The sequence below is a fragment of the Pleurodeles waltl genome, chromosome 10 (assembly GCF_031143425.1).
Source record: "Pleurodeles waltl isolate 20211129_DDA chromosome 10, aPleWal1.hap1.20221129, whole genome shotgun sequence".
NCBI lineage: Eukaryota > Metazoa > Chordata > Amphibia > Caudata > Salamandridae > Pleurodeles > Pleurodeles waltl.
In genome coordinates, this window is record NC_090449.1 from 892,961,662 (window position 1) to 892,980,167 (window position 18,506).

General features: G+C 45.8%; 1 protein-coding gene across 2 annotated transcripts in view; it reads right to left on the reverse strand.

Annotated features, from left to right (window-relative positions):
- KRIT1 (KRIT1 ankyrin repeat containing) overlaps positions 1 to 18,340 on the reverse strand; it is a 449,032-nt gene extending 430,692 nt beyond the window's left edge. For both annotated transcript variants that reach the window (XM_069211631.1, XM_069211630.1), the window contains exon 1: positions 18,195 to 18,340. The gene's annotated coding sequence lies outside the window, so the exon portion shown is untranslated. The remainder of the gene's footprint in view (positions 1 to 18,194) is intronic.
- Between the last annotated feature and the right edge of the window lie 166 nt (positions 18,341 to 18,506).

Consider the following 18,506-nt stretch of genomic DNA (forward strand, 5'->3'; position numbering starts at 1 on the left):
ATTGGAATTACATGTGATCTTTTTGTTGATAGTCATCTTGATGCCACCAGAGTCCTCGAATTCCTTCACATTCATCCCAATGCGACATGCTTTGCACTTCTTACAGCAAACAAAACCATTTGTTTGGCTCGAGAGCCAGTTTGACTGTTCTTTGATCAGAAAGTGACTATTAACCAAAAGGTCCTGTAGAGATGGTACTTTTTTATAGGTAACCATAGGTTTCTCCCCAACCAACTTTCCCACCTCTGGGTCCTTCCTTATAATGTACCAATATTTCCTCAGAATTTTCGAGATTAAATAGCTCTCCTTGGTGTATGTCATTACAAATCTAATAGTTGTGTCTTCCTGAGGTTTTTTCATCATTGTTTTGTTCAGTGTATTATCTCTGGTTCGAGCTCTTGCTTTTAGTTCCCCAGCTCTAATATCTTTGTATTTGTATTTTCTTTGAAGAAATCTCTGTCTCGTTTCAGTGAATTTTTGTTCCATTTCACTTTCCGTGGAACAATTACGTTTTATTCTGACAAATTCTCCATAAGATATACTCTTTTTCAATGACATTGGATGGAAGCTCTCTCCATGCAAGATGCTGTTAGTTGACGTTTCCTTCCGAAATAAAGTTGTCTGAATCCGATTGTTCTCTACATATACCATCACATCCAAGAACTGGACCCGTTCTTCACTTATATTATATGTGAATTGGAGGCCCATATCATTTTGATTTAGTTTTGCAAAGTATTGCAGGAATTCATTTTCTGTCCCATTCCAAATGATGAAAAGATCATCTATAAATCTTAACCAGATCACAGCTTTCTCCGCTAGTTTCTCATTCTCACCTCCCCAGGCTATCTGTTTCTCCCACCAGCCCATGGTCAAGTTGGCATAACTCAGTGAGAAGGAAATGCCCATTGCTGTCCCGCGGATTTGGGCAAAGATTTGATGATTGAATAGGAATATATTATTGTTCAGACACAATTCTATCATCTTCAACAGCATTTGAGAGTGTTTTAACAGACTAATGTCACGTTGTTGTAAAAAATATTGCACTGCTTTCAGTACAATCTCGAGGTCAATAGATGTATATAGTTATGTTATTATCAATCTTTTTGTTTATTAAGGGGGAGATGTGTTATGTTTTGGTTCCTATGATGCATACGTTCCCTTCTGTATTACCTTGGTAATAGAATCCTCGAGCAGGGGATTCTACGGGGGAACGGTTGGAAACGAGGAAGGCATTGACGAGGGGTTTGCGGTTTATGCTTTTGTGGGTGGATGTACAATAAAGAATTATAAATAAGAAGGAAAATGACTCCGTGTCAGAAGGTTACACACAAGTATATGAAAGTAATAAGATTTTCTAATATGCTGTTTGTATACACACTGCATGTGGTTAGCTGTAGTGGGATGGCATATAGACCTTGTCCTGAAGCTATCTATCCTCTGGCGCATCGAAACAAAAGGGATTTTCACTGCTTCTACACACTGATTGAGATAGGATGTCACTTTAATTGGGATAGGCTGTTTGCTGCCAAAAAGGGATGTTGCTAAACATGGTACGATAAACATAAGATCCCTGGATGGGGAACTAGCTGTGATGTATGGCTCACTGCTCCCTTCAAGAAGCTGTTTACAGAGCAAGAATGTTCTAAGAAGCATAGCAAAAGGTGGGGACTTTGGTGGGACAAATATCAATCTATCAGGATATAAAATTGATAATCAGAAGTTCAGTCATAATCTCTAGACTATTCATCACTGTTTTAGTGATAAAGATCTTAATGTATATACAAACTCTTATGATATATGGGCTTTGGCAGCAACAACTCCAAGGGATCACGCACTGTAATTAAAACCCTATGTTCTAAGACATGTACATTAGGCTTACCATTGTTATTTATTTGCAAATGATTTCTTGTTATACATGATTTCTGTTCAAAGTCCTGTATAAATTATGCTTGTCATATATAGATGAAATGCCAACTATCAGTTTTTTATAAAACGTTTACACATCTCCATAACCCAGGGGTGTGGAATTTATTAAAATATCTACTTGTCCAGGGGACAGGTTGCTTCTCAAATCTACTTGTCCTGTAAAAAGATCTACTTGTCCCTTTGGTGCCATGTAGTGTGGCGACAAATTATGGCAGCAATTAATAGCCTCTCTGATTATGCCAGGGCTACTACCATAGTAGGGCTTGAATACTTGGAGTTTCAATCCCTACTGTAGAAATGTCCTTATTTTGCCACCTTTCTGCAGATCTGCATACTGGGGCTGGAGGAAGCAGTAAGCAATAGTTAAAGGGCTGGAATGCCTTTGAGTCTGCAAACCTACTAACCTGCATGTTTTAAAGATTGTTACCAGCTTCTCTCTAATATTTTCCCATAATAAGAAAGGTTGGACATTTACTCCTGACAATGGCAGAATTAGAACTTCTTCCAGGGTTGGGAAGAAAGTGGCTGGAGGGAAAATGAACTTGCAAATGCTCAATAGATTTTCACATGAGCAAATCTACACATCGTATTTACCCACGCTAAAATACAGTTCACAAATATTTTATAGGGGTTCGACATATACCATGGGTGCACTTTTGTGACTTTCTTTAAGAATTTGGGGCCACAAGTAGGTAGGTTCAGATTTGTGACCTGCAAATTGCGAGTCGCAAATCCGAATGTAGGATGGTGTCCTTGACACCATCTGTGATTCGCAAGGGCTTCGCAAATGCCCACATCATGAATAATCATGAGGTGGGTCGCAATTTGCGACCCCCTCACGAATGGTGGCCTGCTGGAGACAGCAGACCACCATGTCTGTGACTGCTTTTCAATAAAGCAGGTTTTTTTGTAATGCAGCCCGTTTTCCTTAAAGGAAAACGAGATGCATAACAAAAACGAAAAATGAAACGTTTTCGTTTCATTTTTTCAGAGCAGGCAGTGGTCCACAGGACCACTGCTTGCTCTGAAAAAATGTTTACAGTGACATTCACAATGGGAAAGGGGTCCCATGGGGATCCCTTCCCTTTTGCGAAAGTGTTAGCACCCATTTGAAATGGGTGCAAACTGCGATTGGTTTGCGCCCGCGTTCGCGGTCACAAAACAATCCTACATTGCACTGCGAGTTGCAATTAGGAAGGGAACACCCCTTACTAATTGCGAGTAGCAAACCCGTTTTGTGATTCGGTAACCAGGTTACTGAATCGCAAAACTGGGTTTGTGCATCGCAATGTGCTTTTTGCACGTCGCAAACAGCGAAAGTCGCTGTTTGCGACATGCAAAAAGCTACCTACATGTGGGTCTTGGTCCCTAATTAGGTCTGGTGTTAACAAAGACATTTTGTTTTTATTAAACTTCTATTTCTCTCTCTTTCGGCTGGCTTTACTGTGAGTGATCGCATTCTGCTCTTCCAGAAGGAGCATACTGCCACACAAAGTAGTTTTGTTCAGTGTCAGGAACTACAGTGGCAATCAGTGACGTAACGAAACTGGAGGGTGCCCCTTTGCAAAGAACATGGAGGAGCCCCCTCTCCAGACTCACTCAGGGCAGGTGCTGTGCTGACGGGTCCCCCTGGAGGGCGGCTGCGGGGCCTTTGTTATGCCGCTGGTGGCAACGTGTGCTTTAAGAGTTCAAAAACTTTTTGGGGGGGTTTTGCCAATGTTTGTTACAATGTTGAGGGCCTGGTAGCTCCCACAACAATAAAGTGTTACAAAAGCCATGTCAAAACAAGACACGCATTGATGAAACTAAAAGACTTATAAAAATATGTCAGATCAGTTGGCTTTGTCAGTGTTTGTTTATTTTCATGCTTCCCATAATCGTGTTAAAAATGGTTACACTGATTTTCCATTAGAAATATTTTTGGGAAATACTAGCATGCATCAACACATTTTACTAAATGACACTTCATTTGCATATAATCTGAGAGCATTCTGGGAGCATTATACTTAGCCTCTTAGCCTAAACTTTTCAAACATGTGTGTACACGTTTTTTTTTTGTTGTACTGGAACCAACGTCAGTAGTGAAGTGTGACCTTAAAACATTTATTTACAGCACGCACCCTAATAATGAAGGCTTTCAAATAATGAACCATAAATACAAGTTCGAACAGCATTATCCTTTGGAAACACATTACCTCAACTGCAGAGAGTTCAACTCTCTGTAAACAGGCAGCCAAAGGGTTTGTGCTGCAGGGGGTTGGGCCTACTTGTCCCAAGGACAAAGTAAACATAAAAACTTGTTGCCCTTGACCCCAAACAAGATGTCCCGGGCGTCGGGCGATAGGAATTCCACATCCCTGAATAACCACCCCAAACATGAGAGGTTGTAAAAAAGGCTTTTGGAGACTGAGTAAACACATAGTGCTTCAGCTGATGATCTACTTTAAGCCTCACAGGGAAGTCATCAAGTGCTTTTTGACCATCTCCCTGCAATTATCTCTTCCTTTTCAGGGTGTACCGGTGCAGGTTGGAAAGAACAAAGTCACCATCACTGTTTCACCTGCAACACCACTGCTATTCCTTTGGTTCATGTGATGGATGCCTAAATAATTCCCTCGCTAGCAATTCAAACAGTCTACATACTGCAGGGACCAGTGACTGTGGAATTGCTGAGGACACCCCCAACACCTTGAGCTGAGCTTCCCTCTTCACACTGCTAAGGAGGTGTGGTATCAAGTGCCATAATACTTTCTACTGTCAATGTTATAAAGGTGGCAGGCCCTCCACTGTAGGCTGAAGCCCACCTGCGCGCTTCTCCACTTTTGTAACCATGTGCAGTTTTATCAAAGTCCTGAGCTATAGCCTGCATTTTTTCTGAAAGTCTATTCAATTTCAATTACACTACTTCCACTACTCATTAATGTTCAATGTTCTGTCAGATGTGTGTGCAGTACACTGATGGAGCATAATAGAGTTTACTAATCAATTGTTAACTTTAAATGTTCTGCAGTATCTATCAGTGACTCCTTCTACGCTTTCCTGCGACTGTTAGTGCAAACAATAATAATTCCTCCACGTGCTTCTTTGGATTCACCACGAAAGTGCATTATTGTTGGACACTCTGAGGGCAGCCATATAGGGGTTGACTTTTACCTTACATACTGTTCTAAGAATGGGAGTTACATGTTATTACATACCTGATTTATCTATTTATTGAAATATTTATGAATGCGGGTTGTCACCAGTAGGGAATGGTTGCAGCAGAAGGAAGACCTGTACAGATGACTGGACGAGTAGGAGATCAAAATTTCAAAGATAAATGGCTGCTTTTAGCTACATTTACCAGGATATTTTGTGAAGGAATTGGACAGGCTTGCTAGTCAGTGCTAACTAACAACATGAACAAGTACATTTAAGTACACAATTGCAAGCTGTGCAACCTACTTTAGAAAAAAGCAGGATCTGTTATGTTATGCAGATTTGTAGAGCATACTGTCACATGGAGAGGGTATCATGGCGCTAAGCAGGTGTGAGTTTATCCAAACCTAGGGCTAGTGGGACAAATCAAAAAGCCGGGTCTTCAGATTCATGTGGAATTCAAAAAGTGAGGTGAAGGCTCTTCTTAAGTGTAGTGGCAGGTCGTTCCATGCTTTAGGAGCGATGTACAAGAAGGTTCAACCACCAAATCTGGTTTTCCATACGTTTGGGATGTGGGCCAGTAGGAGTCCGGATAAGCGGAGGTGTCTGGAAGGTTTGTGAAAGCAAATGCAATTGTTGAGGCATGCTGCGTCAGTTTTATGTGGTGCGTTCAAAAGGTGAGTGAGGAGTCTCAATTGTGCTTGTTTGCGTATGGGAAGCCACTGGAGCTCTTGCAGGTGAGCAGCGATGGGAGATTAGCTTTGAATGATCTGCAGCTTTCTGGTGAGGTTTTTCTTGATCTAGGCATAGAGAATGAGCCCTTGGTCCAGCTTGCCTGTGATAAGGGCATGTATGACTGTTTTCCGTGTGCTGATTGCGAGCCATTTTAAAAACCTTTCTCAGCACACAGTAACCACAGTCTACTCTGCACTGTGTTTTGTTGCAATATGTATAACTGAAACATTTCCACTGGTTACTTGAGAACTCACAGAGTGAGCTGCTGCTAATGTGATGGCACACAACACAGTTTGTATGTTATACACATCAGAAGGATGATGCTCAATACAACTAGGATAAATAATTGATAATTGTACATTGGATCTGAAGTCAAAGTGCTTCCACTAAAGAATGCATATCAGTATCCAGCTGCACTGTATAATGAACAGAAATTCTTTATTTACATTACATTTTCATCTGCAGAGATATATAACGTGCTGCCAATTCAAGATAACTGGATTTTTTTTTTTTAAACAGAGATTCTGATCAGATTAAGGACAGACAGTGAAATTTAAACCATACCATTTACAACCCTGCATAAATATGGTCATCCTTCAATGGTTTATAACATATTAAGGTTTCAGACCTTTTCTTGTAACCTAGTTGCAATTTGACAAAAAGAACATATTGTACTGAAACATATGTATACTACTTTAAAGATCACTTTCTCCCCAAGAGTTGTAATTAAAAATCTCAATTGGAAATCACATTTTAGAGTAAGGTAGTATCTAAGAACAAGCTTTTACAAAGCCAGAAGCTAAGACTTTTCTGTAAGAAAATAATTTTGAGTTCCTACACACAGAGAAAAAGGAAGTAGAGTAAGCTAAGGAGACAGGATATAAAAGGAGTGAGATAATTGTATGGTAGTACATGAAAGGATAAGATAGAGGAGGTCTATGCACAAAAAATGGGGAAGTGCACCCTTTGTTACAGGAGGGATAGGATGCAAGTAAAAGACTAGCAAAGAAGCAAATGTAAGAGATTAAAAGTTCAGAGAGAGGAAATCAGGCCTGATAATAGCCCAGTGCTGCTAGATGAACGGGAGATGGAAAGAGACACTGAATCTGTGGTATAGGTACTGTCAAGCAGGTGTCATATTATAGAGATTCTGCAGTCTTCAGAGTTAGCTATAACAAGGTGAGATATTTGAGGTGGGAAATATCCTCCAAATAATAAATGCGGAGTTGGTGTTTGAGAGACTTGCAGTCCTCAAGATATGCTATTGGGAGAGAAACAACGGTGGTGAGAGATCCTTGGGAGAGGGAAAGATGCAGGGGCGTGCTGTAAGATACAGATTTGTAGATAGTGCAACTTGATTTAGAGGTAGACATGGTTTGGAGAGTTCCCTCGGAACATGATGTGCATCTGCTGAGAAGTGCCCAAGAAAAAAAGACATGGATGGCATAAGATGAACCGAGAAAGAGAAAATTGCCTGGGTACAATTTGCTCGGAGAGAGGGCTGTGAAGGGTGGCATGTGCCCTGGGAGAGAATATTGGATGCTGCTATAACCACAGTGATCGGGCACCTGAAGGTGTTCTTGGAGGCATCAAACTGAGACACCCTCACTGCAATGGGGACATTTCTGTGTGTGCAGTCACTGGTGTGATGTAGTGGTGTCACTGTGGTGGGGTGAGAGGGGTTATTGCAAGGTTATATTGGAAAGGATAGCTCACAACTTGAAGTCACTAAAGATGTCATAGCTCCTGTAGTGATATGTTCCTGAAGTAAAGGATAGGTCCCAGTGTGGCCTGGTGACACTTCAGTAGCAGCAGCTCTTAGTGAGATATGAGTGTGATATAACTGCATCAGTGACAGGTCTCAGTGTGTTGCCACTGTAATAAGGGTGGTTCCTAGAACAATATCTCTAAGTAAAAGAAAATATGAGTGTGATGACACTATTGTAAGGAGCGCGCTGAGTGTGCTGTCACTTAAGCAATGTCCACACAAAATGCTTCACATTTATCCCTAGGAGATTATCTATTTCATGTGTTCTACCTCTATATGTTGCCAGGTTCCCCTACGATTAAGTCTCTAGATTCCTTAAGGGTAGTGCCTCTTCCAATGCTCTTTAGTTTACTGTTTCTCTTAAGGACCCTTTAAAGGACTTGTGCTTGGGCACTTTAGAGTGCTGCCACTTCCTAGACCACTCAGGGATCTGAACTTTCCAAAGTGCCACTGCTTTGTCTTGAGGTGAGTGGTGTAACACACTTACTGTGGACCTGTTCTTTGTCTCAAAGCACTTGACACCATGGATGCTCTTTGTAATCCCATGTGCATCAATTTCATGCTAGTATAGATGCTATATGTGTCCTTGCATATTTATGAAAAACCGATGAGTGCTAAGTGAGCTGACATTATAAATTAACCCACGATAAAGAAGCATTTTTATTTCTTTTAGGTATTAATATATGTTTTGTAAAAGGGCAAGTAAGCCTTGTATGCATGTTGTATATTGGACTTTGTATGCCTGAATAGGAACAGGGCAACAACTAAAAACTACCCTTTGACAGAGGGTATATAATTAGTCAAGACAAAAGCCTTAGACCCACAGGGGCCACATGGAGTAGGCTGAAATATATTGTATTCGAGGACGGTGTAGGGACACTATTTCCCATTTACACCTGCAAGTACTTATTTTTGCCATACCAAGGGGACCCATTATTAAATGGAAACAAAGGTGTTCCTGTGCTATTTTTATTTTTAAGACCCTGTCGGATAAATATTAAAAGTGCTTCCAGGAATATGGTTCGGCCCATCCTTGTTTATAGGGAAAAGGATGAGACCCAAAGATGAAGTATGCCACTAATAAAGTGTGTGAGGGTGCAAAAAACTAGAAAGAAGTTTGTCCTTTGGGTCTGTCTTTTTTATTTGTCACCAAGGTGTGGAGAAAAATAAGAGGGATACCTTAATGTATTACACAGTGTATATATAGCGCAGAATACACATCAATGGCATGGAAAAGTTAAATGCGACCTGGCAACTGCCGCACTAGTTGTGCCATTCACTAGGCTGACAATTGAAACATAGTTTCAGGCCTACCTGTGTGGCCTGTCTTCTGCAGCTCTTAAACCAGCAGGCACACCTATCACATTCACACTTTTTTTAATAGGAAAGAACCACACTTTAAATATTAAATATGTCTCCCCTAAGTGGGCCTTGTAGCCCCAAATTAGGGTGGCCGTATTTAAAAGTGTTGAATGCAAGAATTTAATGCTGAATACAGAGACTATCCCACAAAAATGTCTTTCACTGCAGCGGTCTGTAGCTGTCCTAAGATAAAAACTGAAGTTCTGAATAAAATTATAAACCTGCTATCTCGGGTTTGGATCAAGCTCCTGAGATAATTAAAACACTATTTTTAATGTATATTAAAATCCAATTCAGTGGTGAATTCAGATTTTTAAGAAATGTTTAGGAAAAGTGATTTTTAGAAAGTTAGACATTGGCCCTCATTACGAGTTTGGCGGGTGGCAGAAACCGCCTGCCAAACTCTTCCCGCCATCTGACCGCCTGTGCCACCAGCCCTAATACAAGTTTCCTGGTGGGCAGAAACAGCATTAGCCACCTGGACTAATTATATGCCCTCTGTCAAAGGGTAGTTCTTAGTTGTTGTCCTGTTCCTATTCAGGCATACAAAGTCCAATATACAACATGCATATAAGGCTTACTTGCCCTTTTACAAAACATATATTAATGCCTAAAACAAATATAAATGCTTCTTTATCGTGGGTTCATTTATAATGTCAGCACACTTAGCACTCATCTGTTTTTCATAAAATATGCAAGGACCCACATAGCATCTATATTAGCATGCAATCGATGCATAGGGGATTATACAGAGCATCCATGGTGACAAGTGTTTTGAGACAAAGAATAGGTCCACAGTAAGTGTGTTACACCACATACCAGCCCAGTGGGAAACAGGGCTTAACACTGATGCGTGCTTGTAATCGAGCCAGCGGCAATGTGGCAGTGCAGCGGGTGCAGCTGCCAGTAATTTGGGCAGTGGAAAGCATGACGGGGTTGTCCATGGAGGCCAAGTGCATGGGCAGTGCAGGGGTCCCCGACGCCCCCATTCCGCCAGCCTTCCCATGGCAGTCCAAACACCATGAAAAGGCTGGCAGATTGCGGAGTCGTAATATGCAGCGCTTCCCTGGTGGATTACAAACCGCTGAGACAGCCAGGCTCGAGGTAACCTGGCGGTGTCGGTGGTCTGACCATGGCGGCTATGCCACAGTCGTAATGTGGAGGAGTCCATGACACATTCCCAGGTGGTCTGCAGGCATTTGCTGGGAGGAAGGCACTTCTCCAGCTGGGGCCTCCTTCAAACATGTATGTGTTTTTATATTTATTAATTCCTCTGTTCAGCAGTTTTAAAAGCACTGCAAAGCTTCCTGTACAGCACAAATAAAAGCATCACAATAACTCAGGTGATTAATGTACCTGCTGGAGAGGAATGAGAGTTTTGGGCAGTTGCAGTTTTGACTCACAGGTAACACAGATGGTTAATATGCCTGCTGCAAAGAACTTGTGTCATGCAAAGGACAGTATTTTATGTGCATGGCACAGTGGGTTACAGCTTTTGTCACAGAGATCTGTTACTGTGCAGTTCATAATCGTAATCTAGCACAGTGAGCTACGAACTGCCATTTAAGAACTGCATGGCACAAATTAGAAAAGAAAAAAAATCCCAGCCTTTCATTCTCCTTATTCTGCTAAAAAAGTTCTGCATGTGTAGAAATACATTCTTATTATTAAAGTCAACACTAACCTCAGTGTTGTGTTCCTAAGTTTGTGCTTCTCCAAACCAAGCACTCTTAGAAAATGCCTACCAGTGTGGATGACATGAGAATGCTACACATTGCTGTCCCCTGTAAAGTGCTCCAACACCCTACAGTGGTATGAGAAGTGCAATAAAACAAATGAATTATATTTGACAGAAAGACTAGGGAGATATGAGAGGCTGTTATGGTTTACTTCCTTTAGCCAACAAATATTTATGTGAAAAAGCTTTTTCAGATCCTACATACCTAAAAAAACAAAAACAGAAATCGCTCTGGAAATTTAGAATCAGTACTGAGGATTCCCCTTTCCTAAATAAAACCAAACATTGAAAAGTTAGTCGCTGAGATGCAGTGCCAACCTTCCCAATAAAATGTTTCGAGTTTTGTATATTTTTTCAATATAAAAGAATTATATCTTTAGTAATTTGAGTATTTGTTTGCTGTGTACTTGTTATATTGTTTGAGAATTACTGTTTTAATAGTTGAATGTTAAATCGTATAAATTGCTTGGGGGTCCCCGGCTTCTAGTAATGATTCATTGAGGGTCCTCAGGAGTCAAAAGGTTGGGAACCACTGGCTTAGGCTTTTTGGCAGGAAGGCCTGTGTGTGAGGTATGTGACACATATCAGCTCAGTAAGGGCAGCCTTGGAGGGTTCAGAACATAATGAACTTAAGAGACCAAGAACGAGCGGGAGCTGGCCATTCATAGTTAAGTGAAAAAACCTGAAGAAGTGAAGCCTTTTTGTCCCCTATGCTCTTTGTAGCCAGTTTGGCAGCACACCAGTGGGAGAAGGATCTGGTCTCAGAAAATAGGTTAGTGTAATTGAGGAGTGGGGAGCTGCTTATTTCCCTAAACAGACCGTCTGGATGGCACTTAAGCCACCTCCAAGTGCAAAAGGGCTGTGCAATATTGGATTTTACTTTGAACATGGCACTGTCGGATAGTTTGCAGTAAGACAAACTGGATGTGCTGCAAAAGTAGGAAGATGTGTCAGAGGGGAACTTTATCCTCATTGGTTACGGAATCTCCATGAGTCTCCTCACTCACAGGCTAGTAAATCCTACAAAAGTGGCACCTCACACACAGTTCATTAGACCACTCTCTGGTCTTAGAACAACAGGTGAGGACTGGATCTGCTATTTGAGACCTGTGTGGAGACCTGAAGTGCTGGACCTGCTCCCGCTTGCACTTCAATGATCAGTTTGGTGACCTCCTCCGTTACTACATTCACAAAACAAGCCACAAGAGGCCTTTTTCCTGAAGTGACTAGTTGATCAGTAACATCTGGGACCTGGACTGGACCCTGCTGGTGGCCTCTGCTGGAGTGAATATGTGCCCCAAAGTGGTATCCCTGCAGTCCCCAGACCCTTAGAAGTGACAAAGAGGAGTTGTTCCTGAAACTCTGAAAAGCCAGGAATTTTTAGACTTCCAATACATTTGGAGCTTCCACAGAACCTCAAGGCAACAGTGACCAATTTCAAGAGTACTACTCCAGATATAGCTCCAGGCTTGGCTTGCCCTACTGGAGGATTTTGAGCTCCATAGAAAAGACTAAGTCCGAGAGTAGGAATCTTGACCAGGCGAAGGCATGAAAAATATCTGTCTGACAAGAGAACTTTGGCAACCACGAAATTTGGATTGCTCACACTCTAAGCTTTTCCTGTCAAAAGCAATGGCTTCAGCACGACCTGGTCCTCTGGCTATCCGCCTTCTAGAGGACTTTGGCAGCTACAGCCAGCAGCCTTGCCCAGCTGGAGGATTTCAGCTTCCATTTCAGTGACTAATTCAGAAGTTACAAATTTTGCCCAGGACCTCCTCCTTGCAATATTCGAGTTGCACTCCATCCATCACGGTTAGCCTGAAATTGTACCCAGGTCCCGGACACCCACTAACAGTGAGTACATTATTTCTGGTTCTTATCACTGGATTTTTGTCATTTTAGTGTCATTTAACTCCATTAATTTTTCTCTATTTGTATAAATTGACTGTGGGACTTTGTTACTGTGTTTTGACTTTTTAACTGTTTTATTACTGCAAAATACTTTACACATTTTCCTAAGTTAATTCCTATCTGCTATGTCCCATAGCTACCAGAAGGAAGAGGTCAGGTTTACTTTACTGAAATTGTGTTTTTACTGTGATAACTTTGTGGTCTTCCTTGCAATAGTCTCAAGTCCATACCAAGTACTAATCTACTGCCCTACACTTTGTGTCTGTGCTACGTCATAAAACTCTATCACGGCTGTGTCCTGTTTCCGTAGAGTGGTGCATCTGTGGCAATTTAAAAAGCTAAAGAGCAGGGCTAGTGTCCTTGTTCTTCGTTGGGCTGGTACTTGGATAATGCACACTCGAAGGGATAATTGAAACTCAGCTAAATAAATGGCTATAAGGCGTGAACCTTCTGCAGGCAGGTTGCTCCCCGCTCCACCTTCCACGCTCCATCCCACTTCCTTGCTGTTGACTTTTTACCCGCTGCTGCGTCGCCTGTGGCCCCTCCCCCCTCCTTTTCACCATTCCTTTTGCCTTTTTCCCGCCGCTGCGTCCCCTGCGGCCCCTCCCACCTCCCCCTCCTTCTCACCGTTCCTTTTGCCTTTTTCTCGCTGCAGCGTCCCCTGCGGCCCCTCCCCCCTCTTTCTCACCGTTCCTTTTGCCTTTTTCCCGCCGCTGCGTCCCCTCCCCCTTCCTTCTCACCGTTCCTTTTGCCTTTTTCCCACCGCCGCGTCCCCTCCCCCCTCCTTCTCACCGTTCCTTTTGCCTTTTTTCCCGCCGCTGCGTCCCCTCCCCCCTCCTTCTCACCGTTCCTTTTGCCTTTTTTCCCGCCGCTGCGTCCCCTGCGGCCCCTCTCTCCAGCCCTCTCATTCGCCAGGCCCTCCCGCCTCCCAGCTGCCACTCCCACCCACCCCTCCTCTTATAGCGGCCGCGCACAGCGAGCGTGCCGCTGGGGCGCCAAAGGCAAGCCCGTCTGTGCCCATCCGCGCCTGGACCGCACCCAGCACCAGAACCCCTGGCCCCGGCAACAGCCACCCCGCCAGCATTTACTACAACGCCGACACCCTCCGCGCACTCAACACCAGCCGAGACACCACCTGCTTCCAGGCCTCTCCAAAGAGCATGCACGTACCCTTCTCCTGCCACAACTGCAGCTTCACCTGCAACAGAGCCCACATACCTCCAAGGATCAAGACCAGCCACCTCCATTGCATGCTCAACACCCGCTCAGCACGCAAGCCTGGGGCCAAATCGAAGTCTGGGACCTGCTCGACTCCACCTCCCCGGACTTGGCCTTCCTAACCGAAACCTGGTGGAACGACTCCTCAGCACCCAACATCGCCATAGCCATCCCGAACAGATACAAAGTCGCTCGCCGAGACTGCACCAACAGAACCGGAGGAGGCATAGCCATCGTCCACAAAGCCACCCTCGAAGTCAAAACCACCCTGGACGACTCCTTCAGCCCCGCCGAACTCCTTCACTGCCAAATCTGCACCGACCCAAACACCATGCTCAGAGGAACACTCATCTATAGACCCCAAGGACCCAGGGCACCCTTCAGCAACGCCATCGCCGACCTGGCCAGCACCCACGCACTCGCCTCCACGGACTCCATCTGAACTTTCACCTCGAAAACAACAATGACACCAACTCAACCACCCTGACCAAAAACCTCGTCAACCTAGGCTTCACACAGCTCGTCAACACCCCCACCCACACAGCCGGTCACACCCTTGACCCCATCTTCTCCACAAGCAACCATGTCACCTTCAACCATACCACCGAACTCTACTGGACCGACCACCACTGCATTCACTTCACCTTCAAGAAACAGACAGAACACCACCTCACCGAACAACCACCACGCCGCCGATGGGGCAAAGTCACCGAACTTCAACTAATCAACACCCTAGACCAGAAACCGCCCGTCGACCCCACCGACCCTGACATCGCAACACACAACCTCAAGCTATGGATCACCGACTGCGCCGACTGCCTTGCTCCAATCAGAAAACCCTCCAACAACCACATCAACAAAAAAGCCACCTGGTTCACCGACGACCTCCAAGCCTCCAAAAGCCACTGCCAAAAACTCAAGCAAATATGGCTACTCGAACGCACTCCTGACAACCACACGGCACTCAAGGATGCCACACGCAAACACCACCAACTCATCAGGCTAGCAAAAAGATCCTCCTTCAAAACCACCCTAGAAAACAACGCCCACGACTGCAAAGAACTTTTCAGCATCGTAAAAGAACTCTCCAACCCTAACGCCACCATCAACGACATCACCCCCTCCCAAGAACTTTGCGATGCCCTAGCAACCGCCTTCCACCGAAAAATCACGGACATCCACGACAGCTTCAACTCCACTCACGCTCCTACCCCACCCACCACAAACTCCACCCGCTCCAGCCGACTGACCTCCTGGACCAACATCAGCGACGACGAAACCCGCAAGATCATGAACTCCATCCACTCCGGATCATCATCAGACCCCAGCCCACACCACATCTTCAATAGAGCAGACACGGCCATCGCACCACACCTACGGAAAGCCATCAACATCTCCTTCGAAACTGCAAGATTCCCGGACAGCTGGAAACACGCCGAAATCAACGCCCTTCTCAAAAAAAACTAAGGCGTACCCAAAGGACCTGAAAAACTTCCAGCCCATCTCTCTGCTCCCGTTCCCGGCGAAGGTCATCGTAAAAATGGAGAAGCCTCAGCCCTCCTCCTCCTAGACCTATCAGCCGCCTTTGACACCGTATGTCACCACACCCTAAAATTCCGCCTCCACGCAGCAGGAATTCAGGACCAGGCCCTCAAATGGACTGCATCCTTCCTCGCCGTCAAAACCCAAAGAGTCCGCCTCCCCCCGTACCAATCCAAAGCCTTCAACATCATCTGCGGCGTACCCCATGGCTCATCCCTCAGCCCGACGCTGTCCAACATCTACATGGCCCCCCTCGCACAAGTGGCCCGTCAGCACAACCTCAACATCATCTCCAACGCCGACGACACCCAACTCATCCTCTCACTCTCCAAGGACCCACACACTGCCAAAACTAACCTCCACGAGGGACTAAAGGCCATCGCCGACTGGATGAGAGACAGCCGGCTAAAACTGAACTCGGACAAAACAGAGGTCCTCATCCTTGGGCGCACCCCATCCACCTGGGACAACTCATGGTGGACGTCCACGCTGGGTCCCCCACTGACGCCCACCGACAGCGCACGAAACCTCGGCTTCACCCTCAACTCCTCACTCTCCATGTCAAAGCAGGTCAGAGCCATCTCCTCCTCCTGCTACAACACCCTCCGCATGTTTCGCACAATTTACAAATGGATCCCAACAGAAACAAGAAAAACAGTAACCCAGGCCTTCGTCAGCAACAGACTCAACTACGGCAACGCCCTCTACACCGGTATCTCATCCAAACTCCTCCAACGCTTCCAACGCATCCAAAACACCTCCGCCCGACTCATCCTCAACATGCCTCGCCACTGCCACATCACCCCCACCTAAGAGACCTTCACTGGCTCCCCGTCAACAAGAGGATCAAATCAAATCAAATCAAATCATTAACATTTATAAAGCGCGCTACTCACCCGTGCGGGTCTCAAGGCGCTAGGGGGGGAAGGAGGGGTTATCGCTGCTCGAACAGCCAAGTCTTTAGGAGTCTCCGGAAAGCGGAGTGGTCCTGGGTGGTCCTGAGGCTGGTGGGGAGGGAGTTCCAGGTCTTGGCCGCCAGGAAGGAGAAAGATCTCCCACCCGCCGTGGAGCGGCGGGTGCGAGGGACGGCAGCAAGTGCGAGGCCAGCGGAGCGGAGGGGGCGGGTGGGGACGTAGAAGCTGAGGCGTCTGTTGAGGTATTCCGGTCCCTTGTTGTGGAGGGCTTTGTGTGCGTGGGTGAGAAGACGGAAGGTGATCCTTTTGCTGACTGGGAGCCAATGCAGGTGTCTCAGGTGTGCGGAGATGTGGCTGTTGCGGGGTACGTCGAGGATGAGGCGGGCCGAGGCGTTTTGGATGCGTTGCAGGCGGTTTTGGAGTTTGGCGGTGGTCCCGGCGTAGAGGGTATTGCCGTAGTCCAGGCGACTCGTGACAAGGGCGTGGGTCACGGTTTTTCTGGTGTCGGCGGGGATCCAGCGGAAGATCTTGCGGAGCATGCGGAGAGTGAGGAAGCAGGCGGAGGACACGGCGTTGACTTGCTTGGTCATGGTGAGAAGAGGGTCCAAGATGAAGCCGAGGTTGCGGGCGTGGTCTGCGGGGGTCGGTGCGGTGCCGAGGGCCGTGGGCCACCAGGAGTCGTCCCAGGCGGACGGGGTGTTGCCGAGGATGAGGACTTCCGTTTTTTCAGAGTTCAGCTTTAGGCGGCTGAGCCTCATCCAATCTGCGACGTCCTTCATACCCTCTTGTAGGTTGGTCTTGGCGCTGGCGGGGTCCTTGGTGAGGGAGAGTACAAGTTGGGTGTCGTCGGCGTAGGAGGTGATGATGATGTCGTGCTTGCGTACGATGTCGGCGAGGGGGCTCATGTAGACATTGAAGAGTGTCGGGCTGAGCGATGAGCCTTGAGGTACGCCGCAGATGATCTTGGTGGGTTCTGAGCGAAACGGAGGGAGGTAAACTCTTTGGGAGCGGTTAGCGAGGAAGGAGGCGATCCAGTCCAGGGCCTGGCCCTGGATCACCTTCAAGCTCCTCACCCACGCACATAAGTCACTCCACAACACCAGACCATCATACCTGAACAACAGACTCAGCTTCTACACCCCCACCCAGCATCTCTGCTAACCTCGCCCTCGCCTCCGTGCCCCGCATCCGACGCAAATCTTCCGGCGGCAGATCATTCTCTTACCTCGCCCCCAAGACCTGGAACACCTCCCGCCGGATATATGACAGACCCAGGGCCTTCTTTCCTTCAGAAAACTACTCAAGTCTTGGCTCTGCGAGCAGTAGCAGTACCCCCCCCCCACCCCAGCGCCTTGAAACCCTCACGGGTATGTAGCGCGCTTTACAAATTAATTGATTGATTGAACTACTATATTCCCATTATTATGTCCATTGAGCACAATCGGTCATCTACATCCCTCAGAATGCTATATTTTCTCAGGCCGTATACCATGGTCTGACTATGGTACCTAAAGCGCTGTTTTTCCCCATTCCTTTAGGCATTATATTCACCAAGTATCTTATAATGGTATCTATTTAGGGACATTTAAGGTGTTATATCAGGCTCGGGTCTCCAGAGCACTCTGCACTGTCCTTTACGGCTATACTTTGTTCAGTGTCTTGTTGGATGGTCTTTGTTATTCACTTTAAGCGTTTTTATTTTCAGGGGCATTAGCAGCACTTTTTTCTCTACTTCTTAGAGGGATGTTGCTTTGGCCTTCCAGGGCACGCTATTCCTTGAATCCCCGTTGATCCCTTAGGGCGCGATGTTTTCTTGAAACTTTCAGAGTGGTGCTTCTTTCTTTGGTCATTTAAGGTGGTTTGAGCATTCTGACTCGTCGTTCTTTTATGGGAAGTTAAGGAACAAACGTTCTCCTGGCTCCCTTTGGGACAATTATCTTACCTGGACTCGTTATGGGATGTGTCTCAGAGCACTCCTTCTTCTTATGGTCCTTATTGCGATGTTTCGTGCCCAATCCCTTGGAGCTCAGAATCTTGAACCAGTCCCAGGGCGGTGGCGGTTGTCAGGACTTAGTCTTCCCAAGCATTAGAGAGCTAGTCTGGAAACCACCACAACTCCAGGGAGACCCGCCCTGGTCCTGGACATTAAAAACGGACTCCACCTATCAGACTTTCTGGAGTTAAAGTTCTCCATCTTTGGAGAGAGTGGGTTACAGTTCATGTAGCTAAGGGAATGCCTGCCTCCCTTTACGTA